Source organism: Doryrhamphus excisus, chromosome 1, assembly GCF_030265055.1.
Source record: "Doryrhamphus excisus isolate RoL2022-K1 chromosome 1, RoL_Dexc_1.0, whole genome shotgun sequence".
NCBI classification, from domain to species: domain Eukaryota; kingdom Metazoa; phylum Chordata; class Actinopteri; order Syngnathiformes; family Syngnathidae; genus Doryrhamphus; species Doryrhamphus excisus.
In genome coordinates this window covers 23,095,958-23,117,812 of record NC_080466.1, presented here as the reverse complement: position 1 = coordinate 23,117,812, position 21,855 = coordinate 23,095,958, and positions in this window count along the sequence as shown.

The following is a 21,855-nucleotide window of genomic DNA, read 5'->3' as shown; positions in this document are numbered from 1 at the left end:
CAGTAGGGACCAGCTGTTGGTGCTCCGCAACACAGCGGCGCTGCTCCACAAGAGGCTCGAGGTTCCCCGGGAGGTAAAGAGGAGAAGACGAGGAAGCCGTGCCAGAGCCCAATGCCGCGACAAGAGGAGGAGATACTGACCAGTTCTCCCGTCCATCATCATGGGGAACGTAAGATTTCTCCCCAACAAGATGGACGAGCTAGCGGCGCTGACCCGGCATCAGAGGCAGTACCGGGAGTGTAGCGTCATGTTGTTTACGGAAACGTGGCTGGATACACGGACCTCAGACACAATCGCTACACTACACAGATTCACACTACTGCGGGCGGACAGGACAAAGGAGAGCGGTAAGAGGAAAGGAGGCGGGCTGGCAGTGTTTGTGAATGATAGATGGTGTAACTCTGGGCACATCACTATTAAAGAGCAACTCTGCTGGAAAGACATTGAACTGTTAGCCGTTAGCATGAGACCGTACTATCTGCCGCGGGAATTCTTGCATGTTATTTAAGTCAGGAAATAGGGACGAGCTGAAGGCTGTGCAGAAGGAGCTGAGGAGGAAAATCAGGGAGGGGAAGGACTGCTACAGGAAAAAGATGGAGGAAGAGCTGAAGCATAACAACGTCAGAGGAGTCTGGAGAGGCCTGAAAACCATCTCTGGCCACAAGGGGCCCGACTCCCAGGCCGCTGGGGACCAGGCGTGGGCAAACGATCTGAACCTATTCTTCAACAGGTTCGATCAACCATCTGCCCATCCCCCGGCCCAGCACCTCCTGCCGAAACTCCAGCTGAAACTCCCCCCATCGACACCTCGAGTGGACAGCCCTACCCCCACCTCCCCCTCCTGCACACAGCCATCGCCCACCACTTCTCACCTAATCAGCTCAACCTCCTCACCAACCACCCCCCGCACACAGCGCCCCTGCTCCAACCTGACCCTCACAACATCCCAGGTGAGAAACCAGCTCCGGAAAACCAAGGTGAGCAAGGCGGCGGGACCAGACGGCATCAGCTCCAGGCTCCTGAAGTCCTGCGCGGACAAGCTGTGCAGGATTGTTGAGCACATCTTCAACCTGAGCCTGAAGCTGGGGAGGGTGCCACAGCTGTGGAAGACATCCTGAGTGGTTCCTGTCCCCAAGACCTCAGCAGTTACAGGCCGGTGGCACTTACATCACACCTGATGAAGACCCTGGAGTGGCTGATCCTTGACCATCTGGTGGGTCCTTCGATGGACCCGCTTCAGTTTGCCTATCAACCTGGCACTGGGGTGGACGACGCCGTCATGTCACGTCCTGGCTCCGTTCCTTTTCACCCTCTACACTGCAGACTTCTCATACAACACACCAACCTGCCACCTGCAGAAGTTCTCTGACGACTCTGCAATTGTTGGCCTCATCACAGATGGGGATGACTTGGAGTACAGAGGACTGACACAGGACTTTGTGGATTGGTGCCAGCGGAACTGCCTCCAGATCAACAAGGGGAAAACCAGAGAACCGGTGGTGGATTTCCGCAGGCACATCCACTCTCCTCCAAACACCAGTGAACATTCAGGGAATGGACATTGAGATGGTGACATCTTACACGTACCCGGGTGTTCATCTCAACAATAGACTGGACTGGACTCATCACACGGAAGCACTTTACAGGAAGGGCATGAGCAGACTCTATCTGCTCAGGAGACTGAGGAAGACGTTCTTTGACTCTGTTGTAGCTTCAGCCATTTTCCAGGGAGTGGTCTGCTGGGGCAGCAGCATTTCGGCTGCAGATAGGAAGAGACTGGATAAGATCATCAGGAAGACCAGCTCTGCCCTGGGTTGCCCCCTTGACCCAGTGGAGGTGGTGGGAGAGAGGAGGATGTTGGCTAAGCTATCATCCATGTTGGAGAACGACTCCCACCCCCTGCAGGACACTTTGACAGCACTAGAGTAGAGAGCTCCTTCAGCGATAGACTCCTTCACAAGTGTGTGAAGAAGCGATATCGCAGGTCCTTTCTTCCTGCAGCTGTCAGGCTGTACAACCAGCATCGCTCCCAATAGACTTCTACACCACTATGTACATCTGTGTAATACTTGCTTTTTATAGTCAGTATAGTTACTCCAGACTCCATTCACTGTGCAATATCTGATCAACCTCCATGTGCAATATTAAGGGCTCTAAATGCAATATACTAAGTTCTATGTGAAGTATTTCCATAATGCCTCATATTAACTCTAACAAGATCTCAGTGTATAGACTGGTCATATATCTCATCTCGTTTCATATTATCTACATACTGTATTGTATATAACTCTGGGAAAAACTGTTGATTTTTGTTAATACTTGGGTTGTTTATATTGTTTATTTTTCTATATTGTGTATTTTGTACTGCTTAACTGACTCTGTACTCTTTCTGCTGTGCAATACAAATTTCCCCACTGAGGGACGAATAAGGGCATATCTTAATCTTAATCTTGATCTTCTTCAGGTCTTTCAGGTCGTGAAGATAAAACTGGACATAGTGGCATGGCTGGTGATATTGGACTCATCATGCATGTTGTTGAATCAGGATGTTGTTGTCAGGTTGTTGGCGGAGCAAGGGTGGAGGTGTGAGATAAAGATCATGGTCCACTCTGAGACACTAAGGCACTGTCGTGTGTCCCTCCTGCGGGCACGGGCACGACGCCTCCCGTGCTGTACAAGTGTCCAACCCCCCTCCCTTGGGTCCATGTTGGTACACTGGGTATGAATTTGTATATATTTTTTTTATTATTTTTTATGTTTTGGGATTTTTTTCTTGGTTTTTAGATGATTTCTTTTATTTTTTATTTTAAAGAATGTAAGAATAAACATGGGAAAGAAGAGGACTTATTCTGAGCATTGTTTTTGTTTGCCGCTTATATGCTAGTACACTCCAACCTATCAGGAACTCCAATCCTCCTGTTACAATAGTGATATTAGAAGCAGGATGCATTGTTCGGTTTTCTGGACAAGGGTATGTGCTATAATCTTCACTACTCAGCACGATGCCTCAGAGTCTAGGACTCTGAAGTCCCCTGCATCACAGACTGGTCTTTACCTTCCTCGTCAGACTCCCGAACAATGACTACTTTACAATGCGTTTGATGTAGCCAAGTGTTTCTTTCTGCAATTCTTAATGCTGTCTGTGTTGTTAACAGTACTTGATAAGGCCCTTCCCACTTGGGAGAGTGCCAGTGTTTTCTTTTTACAGTTTTAATCAACACCCAGTCTCCCGGTTTCAGTCTCATGTATTCCATCAAAGTGGAATCGTCATCAGTCTCCCACACGTTTTTAAACTGTGGCATCCCATAAGGTTTACCAAACAACGTTTCATATGGACTCAAACCATTTGTTGCCGTTATGTTTATCTGTAATTTGTAATTAACTAGATTTAAACCTTGTGTCCTTGGACACTTTGTTTCTTCCATGCATTTTCTGTTCTATGTGCCATGGTTCTTTAAGTCCATGTGGAACATTGTTCCTGTTTTCTTTACAAGTTGATTTACAAAGTGACTGCTTTAGTCTAATTCTGTTTCATTGAAAATATATTCCATGCAGATTAGATGAGTACCAAGTTAAACTGTGTTCAGTACCAGTTAACCACCAGTAAAATTAGTAGAAGGTCAGGACCTAGGATCGTTTTATCTTTGCTTTGCAGAGATTGCAGAACCAAAAGGCCAGGATGATTTCAGGCATTTACGATCATTCACTCATTGGAAAACTAAACTCAGGAGGCAATAAAGATAATGGGGTGAGGTGAGGAGGTATCTGGTCCAGGAACAGGATCCTGGTCCATCTCATACATACCCCCAACTCCATCCCATCTGAAGCCAATCTACAAAAGCTCTGGGGTGCAAGAATCAGGGCTGACTTTCCTTCACTTTTATTTAACTCAATAAAGTCCATGTGTATTACTTGAAATTAATATTGTGGTTTTGGAAAATGGCTACGCCTAGGTCGCAAGTTGTCCTGGGCATTGTGTTTTGCACACGTTAAAAATGCTCTACAAATATTTTTTGAATAAGATTTTTTAAAAACGAATTAAAGTGGGTGTTAATAGTGTGACACATCCCTCCTGACGAGACATGTGTAACACCATGGCTCCAAATAGCAGCCCACTTTTACAATTTTTTTTAGGCAAGATTGGTTTCTTATCTGTTGACATATAAACATTTTTGTCCAGGGTTGCTTTATTCCTAAGCCAGTGGTCAATTTCCTGTTTTGGACTTTGTTGTTGCATTTCTGCCAGTATCTTGTAACTCTTGCAACAGTTCTTGTAATTTTTTTAGTCTTAAGATGGTTCAGTTCTTTTAGTACCGCATGTTTTACCATTTTATCAGCGAATGCATTCCCGAAAAATATCAGATCAATATTATTTGTATTTGTATATGTGTCGTGCATTTACATACAGCAATTTGTTTTGGTAATTGCACTGCTTCTAGTAATGCTGTTAACAATCCTGCATGAGTTACTGGCTTTCCCGTTGATGTTATCATACCTCTCTTTTGCCAATAATGTGCAAAGGTATGTACTGTTGAATATACATGTTGGCTATCAGTATAAATTGTCACCTTTTGACCTTTCATTAATTTGCATGCTTCTGTAAGTTGTGTAGCAGCATAGGAGTATATCCATATCTCCCTATGCAGCGTGTTCCGTTAAACAGAGCTCACTGCTGGCCAATCATTGTGTAGGTGGAGTGTATTTAAGCAGCGCTCCTCTCACTGCTTCTTCCGTTGCACTTCCATCTGTGTACTTCCGGGTCAAGTGTTCGACTGAGACAGAGTGATCGGTGTGCTGCTGGGGCATACGTGTCTTTCGGCGTCCTATTGTGGTGAGTGTTATCTCTCCCTCTCTCTCCGTTGCTGTGCATGCTCGTAGCTTGCTAATGCTAGTGTGGTCATAGGTGAGACGCCCGTAGCCGCCTGGGTTTACTCCCTCCCTCGCTCCTCTCATGTGCCTGTGTGTCTGCTTAGAAGGTATGTAGAGTTATTAACATAGGTCGTAACCGCATCATTGTCGGCCATATCATTAATTTTAACATCTGCGATAGGTGTAATCTGCCTGAATGCCAGCTTCTTTGTACCATACTCTTGTAGTGAGACTGAGATCATGTAATGACCTAATGACCTAAACCACCCATCTACATACTGTTTGTATAAATGTTTTGCTGTAATCAGGTTCAGCTACAATCATACTTCATACCAGTACTCTTTTTCACAGAATGCTTTTTCTGCCTCCTCATTCCACTGTAAGAGTGACATCATTTCATACATAAGTTTGTTAATGGTGACACTATTTGTGCATAGTTTGGAATCCAACGTGTTAAATAATTAGTGAGTCCTAAAAAGGACATCATTTGTTTTACCCACTTTTATGCTAATTGATGCAATAAAGCTATTGTGTTTTCCTCACATGACTTCCTATCTGGTGACGCTAGAAGGATGTCATTGACATATAACAGTATCTGGCTTTCATTAAAGCTTGTGAATAAATTGTCGGGCTTTCACATTATCCTTGGGGTAGGCGTGTGTATGTATATATTTTTTTTTTCTGCAAACATAAATGCGAACCAGAACTTTCTTTCTCTATTGGAATGGAGAAGAATGCATTACTGATGTCTACTACAGTGAACCACGTGACATCTGTTGGTAAAGAATTTAACAATGTGTGTGGGTCAGGCACACAAGGTGCTCTTGCCACCACAGCTTGATTTACAGCTTGTTAGTCCTGTATCATTCTCCATCCCACAGAGTGGCGCTTTTTCTCACTGGAAAATAGGGATGTTACATTTTTCTAATCTCTTCTCATAATTTGGGTTAGGTCCACTGTGGATACAATCGTGGTTGTCCACCTACTACACCATCATTTTGACTACTGTTGCTCACTCTTTTAGTTGGCATAACCCTACTTTTGTTATCTTCCTTTCGTGTATAAAATGTTTCAGAGTCTTTGTCCTCACTTACTTTCCCTTCATCTTTTTGATACTCATGAAGTAAAACGTCCCTTACTGTCTTAAATAACTCAACCTTCACTGCTCTATCTCTCGCTTTCCTTCCTTCATCTCCGCCTCGCCTTCTTTCTGCCAACTCCTTCCAATATAATAGGTCATCATACCCTTCCTGCATTTTCTTGGTTTTATTCTTGTTCCTTTTTCTTGTTGTCATTTAATTAATTTAGGGATCGATAATTGTCCATCAAAACCATACCTATTAATCCATATTTCTAGATGTTTCCTAGGGGAAACAGGGTTGTTTGTCAGTGAGAGAGTAATGAACTTTTCTTTGAGGTAATTCTCAAGCTTCTCTCAAGGGTGGAGAATTCTTGCCTCTGATTCCTCAAAGACTTACTCTTTTTCTCACCTTTTAATATGAAGACCTGTCTAGTGACAAAATCTCCCATTCACACACTCATTCATACTTTGAAAACTTTTTCACATTCAAAAAAGGTCTTTAACCGTGGAGGCTCTCCTTTCCTAGCCTATCATGACTGTCAACTCCATCTTCTTACAAAAGACTGCCAACTCCATCTTATTGTGAAAGACCACCAACTCTGTCTTATTACAAAAGACTGCCAACTCCGTCTTTTACAAAAGACAACACCGTCTTTTCAAAAGACTACTCCGTCTTTCTACAGAAGACTGCCGAGTCCGTCTTATTGTACAAGACTGCCGAGCTTGTCCTATTGCAAAAGACTGCCAAGTCCGTCTTATCACAGAAGACTGCCAGCTCTATCTTCCTACAGAAGACCGTCGAGTCCGTCTCTTTGCTTGCCAGCGACTAGTATACACAAGGCTTTAGCACCAGGTGACAAACCTTATTGACTCGCGGGCCGCACTCAGCATGCGGCCCCCAGGTCTCAGTTTGCCCATCCTTGCTTTAACACAAAGGGACGGCGCCTTTTCATTCACAGTCTGATCAAAAATGTTTTACTGTTTCTTGTCTTCTCTTCCGTCGGTCTCCCATCAACCTTCAGCTTCCAGTTGAGCTGAGAAGACAGACCGTCAAAGGGTTTTGTCTGCCGTGGCCACAGTCTTTCTGTCTTGTCCGCTCCACAACTGGATTCCCTTATCTTGGGATCCGGCTCGAAGGACGAAGTAAATGTCAGGTTCAAACTCCTGTGACACTTTTAAAAACACTTAAATACAGAAATACAGAAGAGACAGACTGTCACGCTGCGCTGTGACATGTGCTTACCTTGTGTTGCTGTTTGGGGGTACGTCTGGGTTTTGGTGTCATTTGAGCCCTTACTGCTCTCCTTGTGCATTTGCAGACGCGGACCTCCCTTGAGTTGGGCGGAGCTACCTGACGGGTGCAGCTGTTGCCAATTCACCCTCATTTCCAGTCTCCTTCATTAGGCACTGAGCTGACGCAGGAGGGTGCTGGATTATTCCTTGGTGGACGTTACAGACCAGCTCCGAACTGTTACCGTGCTCCTGTACCCCTTCAGCACTGCGTACGCCTCTGCCACGCACCCTCCTACTCGTCCGGTAGCCCGTGTGCCTTTCGGACTGCTTATTGTTTCTTGAGGTAATTTGTGTTGTGCCTGCTTGCACTAAGTCAGGGAGCCCCCTCTTTTGTGCTCCCTCGCCTTCAGTTACTTTTGCCTCACTCACTGGACAATTAAAGACTGGAAAACATTACCTGAGCCTGCTGTGTCCTGCATCCTGGGATCTAACCTCCGCGCCACGCGGCCTAGTCCTGACAGAATAATCCAGCCAATGCCATGGATTGACCCTGCCAAGATCCAGGCTGTGGTTGACTGGCCCACTCCCACATCTAGGAAGCTGTTACAGAGGTTTCTGGGTTTCGCCAACTTTTACCGGCGCTTTATTCGCAACTTTAGTAAAGTCGCCGACCCTCTGAACAAGCTGACATCTGCCAAGGTTCCGTCTTCCTGGTCACCGGGGGCCGATTCGGCCTTTCGGCGCCTTAAGTCCTTTTTCACCTCTGCACCAGTTCTGGTTCACCCTAATCCTTCTCTACCGTTTTTCGTTGAGGTGGATGCGTCCGATACTGGCGTAGGGGCCGTGCTCTCCCAGCGCTCCAGCTCGGACCAGAGGCTGCACCCCTGCGCCTTTTTCTCCAGGCGTCTAACGCCCACTGAACGCAACTATGATGTTGGCAATCGGGAGCTGTTGGCGGTGGTCCTCACCCTGCAGGAGTGGAGGCACTGGTTGGAGGGCGCTACACACCCATTTGTTATCTACACCGATCACAGAAACCTGTTGTACGCTCTGCCCAGCGCCTCAACCCCCGCCAGGCCCGGTGGGCTCTCTTCCTCACCCGCTTCAACTTTACTCTGACTTATCGCCCAGGTTCCCTAAATGGCAAACCAGATGCTCTCTCCCGCATGTTTGCACCGCAAGTTGAAGAGCCAGCACCCGACGCCATCCTTCCCCAGTCCTGCATCGTGGGTGGACTCCAGTGGGAGATCGAGAGGAGAGTGGATGAAGCCGGCGGGGACACCCCTGTCCCAGCGGGCTGTCCCCCAGACCGCCTGTTCGTCCCACGGTCCCTGCGGTCGGAGGTCCTGACCTGGGGCCACTGCTCTAAGATTGCCTGTCACCCCGGTGCCAGACGCACTGCCTTCCTCCTGTCCTAGCGCTTTTGGTGGCCCTCCCCCCATGCCGACACAAAGAGTTTCGTTGCTGCCTGCCCCATCTGTGCCAGAAACAAGTCTTCCAACCAGCCACCGGCAGGCCTGCTCCACCTGCTCCCCATCCCCTCTCGCCCTTGGTCACACATTGCCTTGGACTTTGTGACTGGTCTGCCCGCTTCGAGGGGTTTCACCGCTGTTCTTACCATTGTGGATAGGTTCTCCAAGTTGGCTCACTTTGTTCCCCTCCGCAGAATCCCCTCCGCCCTGGAGACAGCCAAGCTTCTAGTTCAACATGTGGTCCGCCCTCATGGCATTCCAGTTGATGTGGTGTCCGATAGAGGTCCCCAGTTTACCTCAGCGACCTGGAGGGCTTTTTGCAAGTCCCTGGGAGCCTCGGTCAGCCTTTCCTCTGGATACCACCCCCAGTCCAACGGACAGATGGAGCGGGTAAACCAGGACCTGGAGTCAGCCTTGAGGTGTGTGTGCCACCAACACCCCACGTCCTGGTCTCGGGATCTTCCGTGGGTGGAATACGCCCACAACACCCTGGTGTGTTCCTCCACTGGCCTCTCTCTGTCACGCTCCACCTGAACTGTGATTCGGTAGCTTGGGTGGTATTGTCATGTTCCTTTGGTTGTATTGCTTACTAATTCTGTTGTCCCTTTTAGATTTCTCCACTCCCACTTTGGGAGGAGCCACAGGACGTGCCACAGCTGTTTCTCATTCCATTTCCCCCATTTATACCCACCTGTGGCGACTGGAGGGCACTCGGCTATTGTTCTGGTCTCCACGCCATATGCTATCACTTCTTGTGTTCGTTTACTGGACGATATTTACATTTTTTCCCCCTCCGTTTCGGTACACCGCCAGTATGTCCGATTAGTCCTCCAGAGACTCCTGGTGAACAGACTATATGTCAAACCCCAGAAGTGTACGTTTCATGCTTGTGCATGTGTCTTTCTTGGGGTTTATAGTGGAGAAAGGCCAACTCAGACCCGACCCTGCCAAGGTTCAGGCAGTGGTTGACTGGCCTACTCCTACATCAAGGAAGCTGTTGCACAGGTTCCTGGGGTTCGCCAACTTTTACCGTCGTTTTATTCGTAACTTCAGTAAGGTGGCGGAACCCCTGAATAAGCTTACTTCATCCAAGGTACCCTTTTTGTGGTCTCCTGAGGCTGCAAAGGCCTTCCAGCGCCTCAAATCCCTGTTTACGTCCGCTCCTGTACTGGTACATCCTAACCCCTCTCTCCCTTTTTTTGTCGAGGTTGACGCTTCCGACTCTGGGGTCGGGGCCGTGCTCTCCCAGCACTCCACCACCGATCAGAAACTGCACCCCTGTGCCTTCCTCTCCCGTCGTCTATCTCCAGCCGAGAGTAATGATGACATTGGGAATCGGGAGCTCCTGGCGGTGGTACTGGCCTTACAAGAATGGAGGCATTGGCTGGAGGGCGCCACTCACCCCTTTACCATCTACACGGACCATCGGAATCTGGCCTACATCCGCTCTGCCAACCGCCTCAACCCCCGGCAGGCAAGGTGGGCCCTCTTCCTTACCAGGTTTGACTTCTGCATCACCTTTTGCCCGGGGTCACTCAATGGGAAGCCTGATGCCCTGTCCAGGATGTTTGCTCCCGCAGTTGAGGACTCTCTCCCAGAGACCATCCTGCCACAGTCCCGAATCATAGGAGCCCTGCGATGGGAGGTAGAGAGGCGCGTAGCAGAGGCGGCCAAGGACTCACCCGCCCCAGCTGGATGCCCCCCCCCAACCGCTTGTTCGTCCCGGCGACACTCCGTCCCGAGGTGCTGGTGTGGGCTCACGCCTCTAAAATCGCCTGCCACCCCGGGGCTCGATGGACCGCCTTCCTCCTGGCTCAGCGGTTCTGGTGGCCTACCCTTCATGCTGACACCAGGAGCTTTGTCGCAGCCTCCTCCGTCTGCGCCAGGAATAAATCTTCTCATCAGCCCCCTGCTGGATTGCTACGACCCCTTCCTGTCCCGCCCCGGCCCTGGACCCATATTGCTTTGGACTTTGTTACCGGATTACCCCCATCTAGTGGCTTTACCATTATTCTGACCATTGTGGACAGATTTTCCAAATTGACACACTTCATCCCCCTCCGCAAGCTCCCCTCCTCAATGGAGACGGCCAAACTCTTTGTCCTGCATGTGGTGCGCCTGCACGGGATCCCACAGGACATAGTGTCTGACAGAGGCCCTCAATTTTCTTCAGCCACTTGGGGGGCTTTCTGTAAGTCCCTGGGGGCCCGACCCAGCCTGTCATAAGGCTACCACCCCCAGTCCAACGGACAATCCAAGCGTGCTAACCAGGACTTGGGGGCAGCCTTGAGATGTGTTTGTCACTAGCGTCCGTCTTCCTGGTCCACCTACCTCCCTTGGGTAGAGTACGCCCACAATACCCTGGTCTGCTCCGCGACAAGCCTCCCCCCATTCCATGTTGTTCATGGCTTTCAACCCCCCATCTTTCCCTCCCAGGAACCCGAGTGCACAGTCCCCTCCTTGGCTGCCTTCCTCTGTCGGAAGACCAACACCAGGGTCGCCCTCTCGCGTACCGCCAAGCGCAACCAGAGGCTGGCCAACCGCCACCACAAACCAGCCCCGGACTACAAACCTGGCCAGAAGGTATGGCTGGCGTCCCGCAACATCTCCCTGGCAGGAGAATCTAGGAAACTGTCCCCTAGATTCATTGGGCCATACGAGATTAAACACATGATCAATCCAGTGACCACACACCTTATACTTCCAGCGTCTATCAAACGCCACCCTGTATTCCACGTGTCCCAACTCAAGCCGGTGGCTTCATCCGCCCTGAATCCCCCCCCCCCCCCCCCCCTGCATCACCACCTCCCGCACGGCAGGTTGACGGCCACCCTGCTTTCACAGTAAGATCCATCCTGGACGCAAGACGACGAGGCAGGGGAACACAGTTTCTGATCGACTGGGAGGGCTACGGTCCCGACCGATCGTGGATCCCGAGATCACTTATTATTGACAAAACCCTCATATCCGATTTCTATCGCAGGTTCCCCAACAAGCCTGGAGGTCCGCCAGGTGGCATCCATTGATGGAGGGGGGGAATACTGTCACGCTCCACCAGAACTGTGATTCGGTACATTATCAGAGCCAGTGAAACACTTTGTCTCATTTTCGCTCTAACGCCACAGCAGTGCTTGTCAGCCACGTAAAACTGTTGCACATATGATGGGAAGCGAAGCTGCGTCAAGCACACTTGGACTGACCCTCCTGGCCCCTTCCGCTGGCTCGCAATGAGCAGCCGTAACATCATTTGCTCACAATTTTTTTGCTCAAACTAAATGTGTTCCATAAGTGCCAAAACGCTCTTCGGAGGCCTTCTCTGAGCGAGTGGAGTGCTTTTTTGGACATGGCACACATGTGCCATATATGGAGAAGATTTTTACCACAAAGCCTATAGATTGCTTGAAATACATTATCACAGCGAGAGAAACACATTTTCTCATTTTAGCTGTAACTCCACAGCAGTGGTTCTCAGCCACGTGAAACTGTTGCAGATAGAAAGGGATGCGAAGCTGCGTCAGGCACACTTGGAATGAGCCTCCTGGCACCTTGCGCTGGCTCACAATGACACGCCGTATTATCCTTTGCGCACAATGTGTTTGAGAGCGAATAAAGTGCATTTTCGAACAATGGTTGTGTGTGCCAAGCAATAAAGCACGTCACACTAAATGTGTTCCATAAGTGCCAAAACCCTAAGCCTAACTCTAACCCTAACATTTAACCTAACCCTAACCCTAACCCTAACCCCTAACCCCTAACCCTAACCCTAACCCTAACCCTAACCCTAACCTAACCCTAACCTTAACCCTAACCCTAACCCTAACCCCTAACCTGACCTTAACCCTAACCCAGGGGTGCTCACACTTTTTCAGATGTGAGCTACTTTTAAAATGACCGAGTCAATATGATCTACCCACTACAAAAATGCAAAACATCTATTTATTTTCAAATGTATTGAGGATTATTTGTACGTACAATGTATGTTGATGTACCTTACATCAGTTATTTTCAACCACTGTGTCGCGGCACACTAGTGTACCTTGAGAAACCGTCAGGTGTGCCGTGAGGAATTATCCAATATCACTTTTTATAGTTAACATTGATTAATCATCATTTGCAAATATTATGTCAATAGCCATGAATATATGGACCCAAATATTCCAGTTGCATTTGGTTTAGTTGCTCAAACGGAAAGAATTGAACAGAGATTGGTTGGTGATAGGTTGAGGCGTGATGCTGTAGAGGCGTGATGCTGTAATCTCGCGAGAGGGTACGTGACGCGCGCAGGTCAGACAAGCGGAATACAGCGCTCCCAAACAATCTTAACTATTCAAACATCCGCAAAGTATCCTTAGATATAAACCAACATATTTAACTGCTGGAAAAGTTACAGTTCACAAAAAACAAACCTGGAAGATCTGGAGGAGTACATCGACGGTTGCTTCGATAGTATCGTCATGGGCAAGTCGGGCAAGTCACCCAAGACGCCGAACTCCAAGCGTAGCCGTCCTGAGGACTCCCCTGGGGAAACGTCGCCACCAGGCACAGACATCAAGGACATCCTCGATTCCATCGACAAGAGGCTGATTTGCTTGGACGGCCGCCTGGCTCTTGTCGAGGTACTCCATAAAGAATTTCAGGCCATCCGTGAGTCTCTGGACTTCAGCCAAAAACAAATAATCTCCTTGGTGACGGAGAACGCAACCCTCCGTGAATCGGTGAAGTCCCTCACCGACGGAGTTTCACAACTCCGCCAGGAAAACAAGTCCATGAAGGAAACGATCTTGGACCTTCAGGCTCGAAGCATGAGGGACAACCTCGTCTTTGCAGGAATTCCGGAGAAATCCGAGGAAGACCCGGAAGAATCCGTAAGGGCCTTCATGGCGCAACGGCTCAAGCTCCCGGCTGACGTCATCGGGGACATCACCTTCCATCGCGTCCACCGCCTGGGAGCCAAGAAGCCAGAAAATACAAGACCGAGACCCATCGTGGCAAAATTTGAACACTTCAAGCAGAAGGAGCAGGTGAAAGGCCGAGGCCGAGAGCTGAAGGGGACGGACTTCAGCGTGAACGACCAGTTTCCAAGGGAGATCCTCGACAGACGCCGTCGCCTGTTCCCTATCCGAAAAAAGTTCATCAACGAGGGGTGCCGAGCTGTCATCACAGTGGACAAACTCTTTGTTAATGGACAGCTATACCGCGATCGTGAAATTACACCGTGGCTGTATTAATCATTCTAACATGGTAACTGAATATGCTTGGTAAGGTAAGGTAACGTCCTACTTTTTCATAGTTACATGATAAAGGTTCGTATATTATAACGCGCTCATCCTCGTTAACGCCTGCACTCTGCCTTCAAATTACTCCCCATTTTTCTCCCTTGCATGTCACCTCATTCCTTTCCTCCCTGTCTTGCACACTTTCTCACTGTCTTTCCCCTCTTTCACTCACTTATATTCCTGTTTGTCACTTGTCTGTTTTCTGTACCAGCATGTCTATACAGTTCACACACACTCACATAATCACAAACCCGCAAATACAAACATTGTACATAAAGACACACATCCATGTACACAGGTGGCTCGTACTGTACATCTGACACATAAACCTACAACACTGCCACTTACACACACGCATATCTCACACATGCATACTCCAACATTACACCTTCACTAGTCAGATCAGGAGGACTACATTATAATATGCCCATGTGCACTTTAAGCATATATGTAATAGTATATGCTTACACTACCTACAGGCACATATACTTCACACTTGCACATATATACACACACATATCATCATAAGCTAGTCTAGGATGTCCTCACTGCAATTTGTCACTTGGAATGTCAGGGGAGTCGGGTCTCGAGAAAAAAGACAAAAAATGTTTAACCATCTAAAGAATATCCAAGCAGACATTGTCTTATTGCAAGAGACTCACATCTCCAATGCAGCTGCCCATACATTTCACTCACCACAGTTTCCACACATATACCTAGCAAACTACAACTCCAAACAGAGGGGCGTAGCCATTTTAATTAGCCGGAGGGTCAATTTTACACTGCTCAACAATTCTATAGACATAGAAGGTAGATATATAATAATCAACATATCGGTGGACAATGTTAAATTTTGCATTGCCAACATATATGGCCCTAATGTTGATGACCCCTCTTTCTTTCACACCTTTTTTTCTTCTCTCTCTGCACACCTGGATTCAAGCTTGATCTTGGGAGGGGACTTCAACTTGGTATTTAATCCAGATTTAGATAGGTCTAGCCCAGCTGGGGGACATCGTGAGTCTCAAGCAACAACAACACTGAAAAAATATATGTCTGATTTTGGTCTTTGTGATGCTTGGCGCTCTTATCACCCTACTCACAGAGAATATACGTATTTCTCACCAGTGCACCACACGTACTCCCAAATTGACTACTTCTTAACAAGTAGCTCAATCTTATCTGACATATCAAATATTCACATACACCCTATCATTATTAGTGATCACGCACCAGTCTCTCTCTTTCTCACTAACCAAACCACAAGTACACCTACTAAATGCTGGAGATTTAATACATCATTGCTTAAAGACCCAGACTTTTTAAACGACTTTGAGAGAGAGTGGACAATGTTTTTAGATTTTAATGACCAACCGGGAACCTCGGCTTGTGTTCTCTGGGAGACAGCAAAAGTAGTAATGCGCGGGAAAATTATCTCCTACTCATCATATAAGAAAAAGAAAGAAAGATTATTGGAATTGGAATTGGAGGAAAAAATTAAACTCCTTGAAACCGCTTATGCAAATTCACAGGATGAGAATACTCTGAATAATCTTAGAAAATTGAAATTAGATTTAAAAGAAATTACTGATAAGAAAATTCAGTTCCAATTACAAAGACTACGTTTGGAGAAGTTTGAACATGCCAATAAATCTGGAAAATTCTTAGCTAACCAACTAAAACTCAATAAAGAAAAAAACTCTATCTCCTCCATTAGAAACTCAGAAGGTAACATCACTCACCTTCCGGAGGAAATTAATTCAGTCTTTAGGGACTTTTATAAAAGACTATACACACCTCAGATTAACCCTTCTGATCCAGACATTGAAACATTTCTAAGTACCATAGAATTACCAAAATTAGAAAAAAATCAGGTGACAACCCTGGACTTACCCATTTCACTAACAGATCTTTATGATGCTCTACAGGAAATGCCAAATAACAAGGCACCAGGACCGGACGGGTTTCCTGCCGAATTTTATAAAACATTCTGGTCACTGCTAGCCCCAGTTTTTTTTAAAATGGTTCAGGAAATAAAAGAAAATGCACGCCTACCCCCATATATGAATTCTGCTACAATCAGTCTTTTGCTAAAATCAGAAAAGGACCCAACATTACCTTCCAGTTATCGTCCAATTTCACTTATTAATGCGGATCTTAAAATAATATGCAAAGTATTAGCTAGAAGACTGGAAAAAGTTACCCCTCATATAATACATCCCGATCAATCAGGATTTATCAAGGGGAGACACTCAGTTAGCAATGTACGCCGCTTAACCAATCTGATTGATCATTCTATCATCCATAATTTGGAAACCACAATCGTCTCACTAGACGCTGAAAAGGCATTCGACAGAGTTAACTGGAAATTTCTCTTTGCAACCCTACAGAAATTTGGCTTTGGCGAGTCATTTAGAACGTGGATCCAAATATTATATAGCATCCCAAAGGCCTCCGTTCGAACCAATAATCTGATCTCTCCAGAATTCACTTTACAAAGAGGTACTAGGCAAGGTTGTCCACTCTCCCCCTCATTGTTTGCTATCTTTATTGAACCTCTTGCAGCTGCTATTCGACAACATGGAAATATTAAAGGGATCCAGACAACAAATGTTCATCATAAGATAAGCCTTTATGCTGATGATGTGTTACTCTTCCTAAAAAACTCACACTTCTCACTTCACCAAGCTATCACACTCATCAATAACTTTAGCACCTTCTCGGACTACTCTATTAACTGGTCTAAATCCATAGTATTGCCCATTAATTTCGTTTTCCAGAGCACCCCCTCTATACCACTGCGTTCAGGGAATATCAGGTATTTGGGCATCAACATTTCCTCCAATCTGTCAGACCTGATCAGCTTGAATTATACCCCACTGTTGAAATCGATTGAGGATGATCTTGAACGTTGGAGAACTTTGCCGATCTCTCTTATGGGCAGAGTGTCCACTGTGAAAATGATGATATTACCAAGGATCAATTATCTGTTCTCTATGATCCCAACCAAACCATCTATAACTTGGTTTAAGTCATTAGACTCATATATAAATAAATTTCTTTGGAAAAATAAGCCAGCACGAATAAGCCTAAAAACATTACAAAAATCTAAAGAATGTGGGGGCTTAGAACTGCCAAATTTCTCCAATTACTTCCTGGCAAATAGGCTACAGTATATCTTAAAATGGATAAAACCTAACCCCTTGGATCAGTTATGGCTAGACATTGAACAATCATTTAGCCAAGAAATCCCCATCTTTAACTTACCTTTCATAAGTCAAATCCTTAGGAAACACGATTGTTTTAAAAGCATAAATATTAAAACCACTCTGACAGCTTGGTGGGAATTTTTAAAAATAACCAGGTCCTCGCTCAATCCTTGCCAGTACACTCCGATCTGGAATAACCCTGATATATTGCTTAAAAAAAAACCCTTGGATTTTACAACATGGCATGACAAAGGAATAAGTTGCTTGGAAAATATCATAAGGGGGGGAAAGTTTGTGTCATTCACTTACCTTGTTACACAGTATGGGTTAAGCCAGAATACATTTCTTGAATACTCACAAATTAAATCCATAATTAGAGCTAGGTTTCGTAACATATCTTGGGAAAGCTATCCCACCATTGACCAATTCTTAAACATATCCGCTCCCCAAACATTATCCAAGTTGTACATTCTTTTGTCAAAGTGTGACAACACCGTTGGGGTCCCAGTCTCCAAATGGAACCTAGATTTATCTACAAGCTGTGACCCTGAGTTCTGGAAGCAAATATGCCTTAATTCGTTCCGTTTAATAAAAAATCCCAACCTACAGTTGGTTCAGTTCAAAACCATTCATAGAGTACACTACACAGGGCAGAGAATGTTTAAAATGGGTCTAACCGACTCCAACATCTGTGTATACTGCCCAGATCATGTAGTAGATGATTATTTACACTCCATGTGGGCATGTGCCCCCATTAGTAATTTCTGGCAAGCAGTGTGCGAGGACCTTTCTTTGGCACTTGGGACCTCTATTCCTTCCTCACCTGTATTATGCTTGTTGGGTGATCTTTCTACAGTCAACGTAGAAACAAATCACACACAACTCCTCATCACAGCGTTAAGCATTGCCAAGAAAACCATTCTTATCAATTGGAAATCCAAAAAAAAACTGAACATAGCCTCTTACAAAAATCTTCTGTTAGATCATATAGCAATTGAGAGAATGTCTGCTGAATCCAAAGAACAACTGTCAGAATTTCAATCTATATGGGCTCCAATAATTAATCTCTTAAATTAATCTCTTTTTGTAATTCTCGAAGGGCTGAGTGTGCCTGTCTCTGCCCCTGGCGGTCTCGTTCCTCTGGCTTGGGGCATGGTCTTGGTCGCCGGGTTGCCCTGGCGTCTGGGGGGTGAGCGGGTGGGTGCCGTGTATCTCTGTCCCTTCCTGCTGGGCTGACCCCCTGGAGGTTCAGGTGGGGGTTGGTGGGGGGCTGTCCGGATCTGGGGATGGGGCGTGGGTGGGGTGGTGGTGGTCGTCCCGGGGGTGGTGCAGGCCGTCCCTCGGGGTGGTGGGTAGACGGGGAGCCGCATCCTGTGGGTGGTGGGCGCCTGCTGCTGCTGGGGGGGGCCTGTGTGCGTCCGGTGGCGCTGGTTCCTCCGCGGCCTCCCTCGCCCCTGGGGGTGGGCCGGGTTTGCCCTGGGTGCTCTGGCCTGGCTACTGTGTGGGACCGTGGGGTGTGGGCATGGGAGGCTTTGGCCCTGCCCTTGGTGTGGGCACGGGTGGTTATACCCCGCTGCCCTTGCAGAGCCTTCCCTCTTAGGTATGTACATGGCTATATATGTGTGTGTGTAGGTATGCATGTATATATTTATTATTATCATATCTAAAATAGTTAAAAGATCTAAATTATTGGAAAATATATTTTATATAAATTATTATATATCAAGTATCAATAGTAGTATCATTATTATACATACATAACTATCAATAAATATTATTATTATTACTATTATTGTTATTACTATTATTGTTATTATTATTATTATTGTTATTATTATTATTATTATTACTACTATTATTATTATGGTTACTATTATTATCATTATTATCAATTACTTTACTTTATTTTTATTTATTTATTTATTTATTATTATTATTATTATTTTTTTTTTTTATTATTATTTTTATTCTCAATTTTAATTTTTGTGTATGGTAGGTGTATGGCCCCGGGTGGGGCGCCTGGTAAGCTCATACGGGAGGGGGGGTCTCGTTTGTGCAGCTTGGGCTCTGGGTGGGGAGGTGCGGTGCTGGGGTGGGGCATTACCTGCTTCCCTCCCTTCGGTGGAGGGATGGCTGGGTTGTGGTGGATGTGGGGCGGGCGGGTGGGGGGCTGGCTGTGGGTGCGTGGGTAGCGGGGCGGATAGCGGTGGGGGTGGTGCTCTGCGCGGCGTGGGCCGGGATTAGCGGGGGGCTTGCTTGGGGGGCGGGGTGGTGGGCTCTGGGTCGTGGGGGGGCCTCGACCAAGGGTTGGGGGGTGGGGCTGGCCGGTGGCTCACGGGCGGCCCCTGCTATTTGCCGGTGTCTGGTTGGCCCCTTCTGTCTCCGGTCTGGTGGCGGTCTTCCCGCCTCCGGGGTGTCCTACTTGGCGGGTCCGTGGGTGGATGGAAGATATGGTGGAGACGGGTCGGCGCTGTGGTGGAGGGTGGGACTGGGGGGGGCATTCACTTTTTGCGGCTGTTGGGGTATCGTCTGCCTGGTGGGCTCTGCTGCCTGGTGTGTGTGTCTCTGTCCCGCCCTGGCACTCTTGGCTCACGAGCCCGGGGGGTGGGGTTGGGCTCTTCCCCATGCGGGTCCCGGTTCTCCTGCGGTCTCTGTGGTGTCACTCCCTGGGCTGCCATGGTGACGGATGTGTTGCCGGGGCGCGGTTCCTGCTGTTCTGGTGGTTGTAGGAGCAGCCTCGGGGCGTGTGGTTTGTCCGCGGCTCCTGGTGGTCCGGGGGTGGCATAGCTGGCTCAATCTCTGGTGGGGCCCTCCAGGGGGGAGCTGGCAGGCCGGACTGGCCGCCACGATGGGCTGGGTGGGGCCCGTGGTTGGTCCTGTGGCCCAGGGCTTGCTCCGGGCGGCTGGCTTGCCCGGCTCGGTTGGCCGGTAGTGCGGGGTGGGCGTGTGTGGGGCCCCGATCCTCCCTGCTGCACTGCACCACCTCACATACATGTAGGACTTTGGGGGGTGGCCTGCAACTGGTTTTGCCGGGGGCGAAGGGTTTCCTTGCGGATGCCCTTTTGTCCTCGGCATTCCTCTGGCTGGTCACCCTTCAATTTTAACCGCACCTTAGACACTCAGTTCTGGGGGGGGTCTGGGCAGGCAGGGGACCCACCATTGCTCAGCTTCCTTCCACACACACACACACACACACATACACATACACCACACACATAGGTCAGCCCTATGGGACAGGCCTATTTTTAATTGCACTATCTACACAATACCATCTTCACACACACAGGTGTAGCGGGCTGGACCGGAGAGCCTACTGCCTACCCCCGCGATTGGCCCGCTGGCTGCTGGGGCTTGGCGGCTCGCTCGGGGTGCCCTGGGCTGCAGGATATTTTGGTCTGGTCTGCCTGGCCTTCCTGGGGGTCCCGCTGGAACCAGCTGACGCCGGGGCTTGCCCTGGTGTCATGGTTGGCGCTACCTCCCTGGATCTGTCCTGGGTCGCGGGCGCCAACGTGCCCTTGGGGGGGCGTTCACCGGCCTCCAGGCAGTGGGGTCCGCGCTGCTGGTGGCCTGAAGTCTACGGTGGTGGCTTGGGGTTGTTGCGCTGTGGTGGCTGCTGCGGGGACCGGGCTGTGTGTTGGGAGGGGACCTGATCCTGCTCGTGGGTACGGGGGCCGGGGTGGCGTGTGGGGATGGGGAGCATGCTCCTCGGGGTGGGGCCTGCTGGGGGGGCGGTGCTCTTTCGGGCGTTTGGGTGTCTGCTGCCACTGGTCCTATGCTCTGCCGCATCGCTGTCCCTGTCTTTGCCAATCCCCAGTCTTGCCTTAGGGCTCGTCGGGGATGGTTCTCCGGTACGTGGGCGGAGCGCTGCTGGTTCTGGGGGCGGGGGGGGCTGGCCCTCCCGGTGGATGGTGGGGTCCTTCGGGGGCCTTGCGCTGGTCTTAACTCCTCGGCTCTGGTGCGTGGCCTCCCCGTGACTTGGAGCTATGGCTCTCCCTCACGGGGGTGAGCTACCCGGTGGATGTCGGCCGGCGCAGTGGAGCGCCTCACCACTCGCCTGCTCGCCCCCTCCGCTTGCTCATGTGCGGGCCTCCTCCCCTCGCCCGCTCCTTTGTCTGCCACACTGCAGTAGCCCTGATGCCGTGGTGGAGGGGAGTCTGGGGGTGCTATGCCTTGGCGGTCCGTACCTCCCTGGGCTCGGGGCCTGGTTGTGGGTCTGGGACCCCTGGGTCCCCCACCCTGTGATGCCCCGGACGCCCCACCCAGGGACGTCCACAGCATGTGTGTGTATTGAGTGGATGGGGTGTGCATGTGTCTGAGTTTATTTTATGTATTTATTGTTTTAAATACTTAGATAATTAATGATTAGTTTTATTATAATTATATATATGTATATATATATGTATATGTGTGGATGTGTATGTGGGTATATGGCCATGTAGATATACGGGGGGGGGGGGGGCTCTGCGGGGGTCTGGCGTAGGGTGTTCCATCTCAACCGCCCGGTCCTCCATGGGGCAGTGTGCCCGGGCCTCTTCTGTCCTGGCCGGGGCGGTCCTATGTCGGTGGTCGGGCCTGGGGTTACCTGGGGCGGGCCGGGTTCTGCTTCCTGGGGGTGTGTGGGGGGCGGGAGGCGGTGCCTCCGGCCGTGGACGGGCTCCCTTCCGGCCGGCAGGGGCGCCCCTGTGCCCACGGGTGTGTGGCCTTCGATGCCCTTC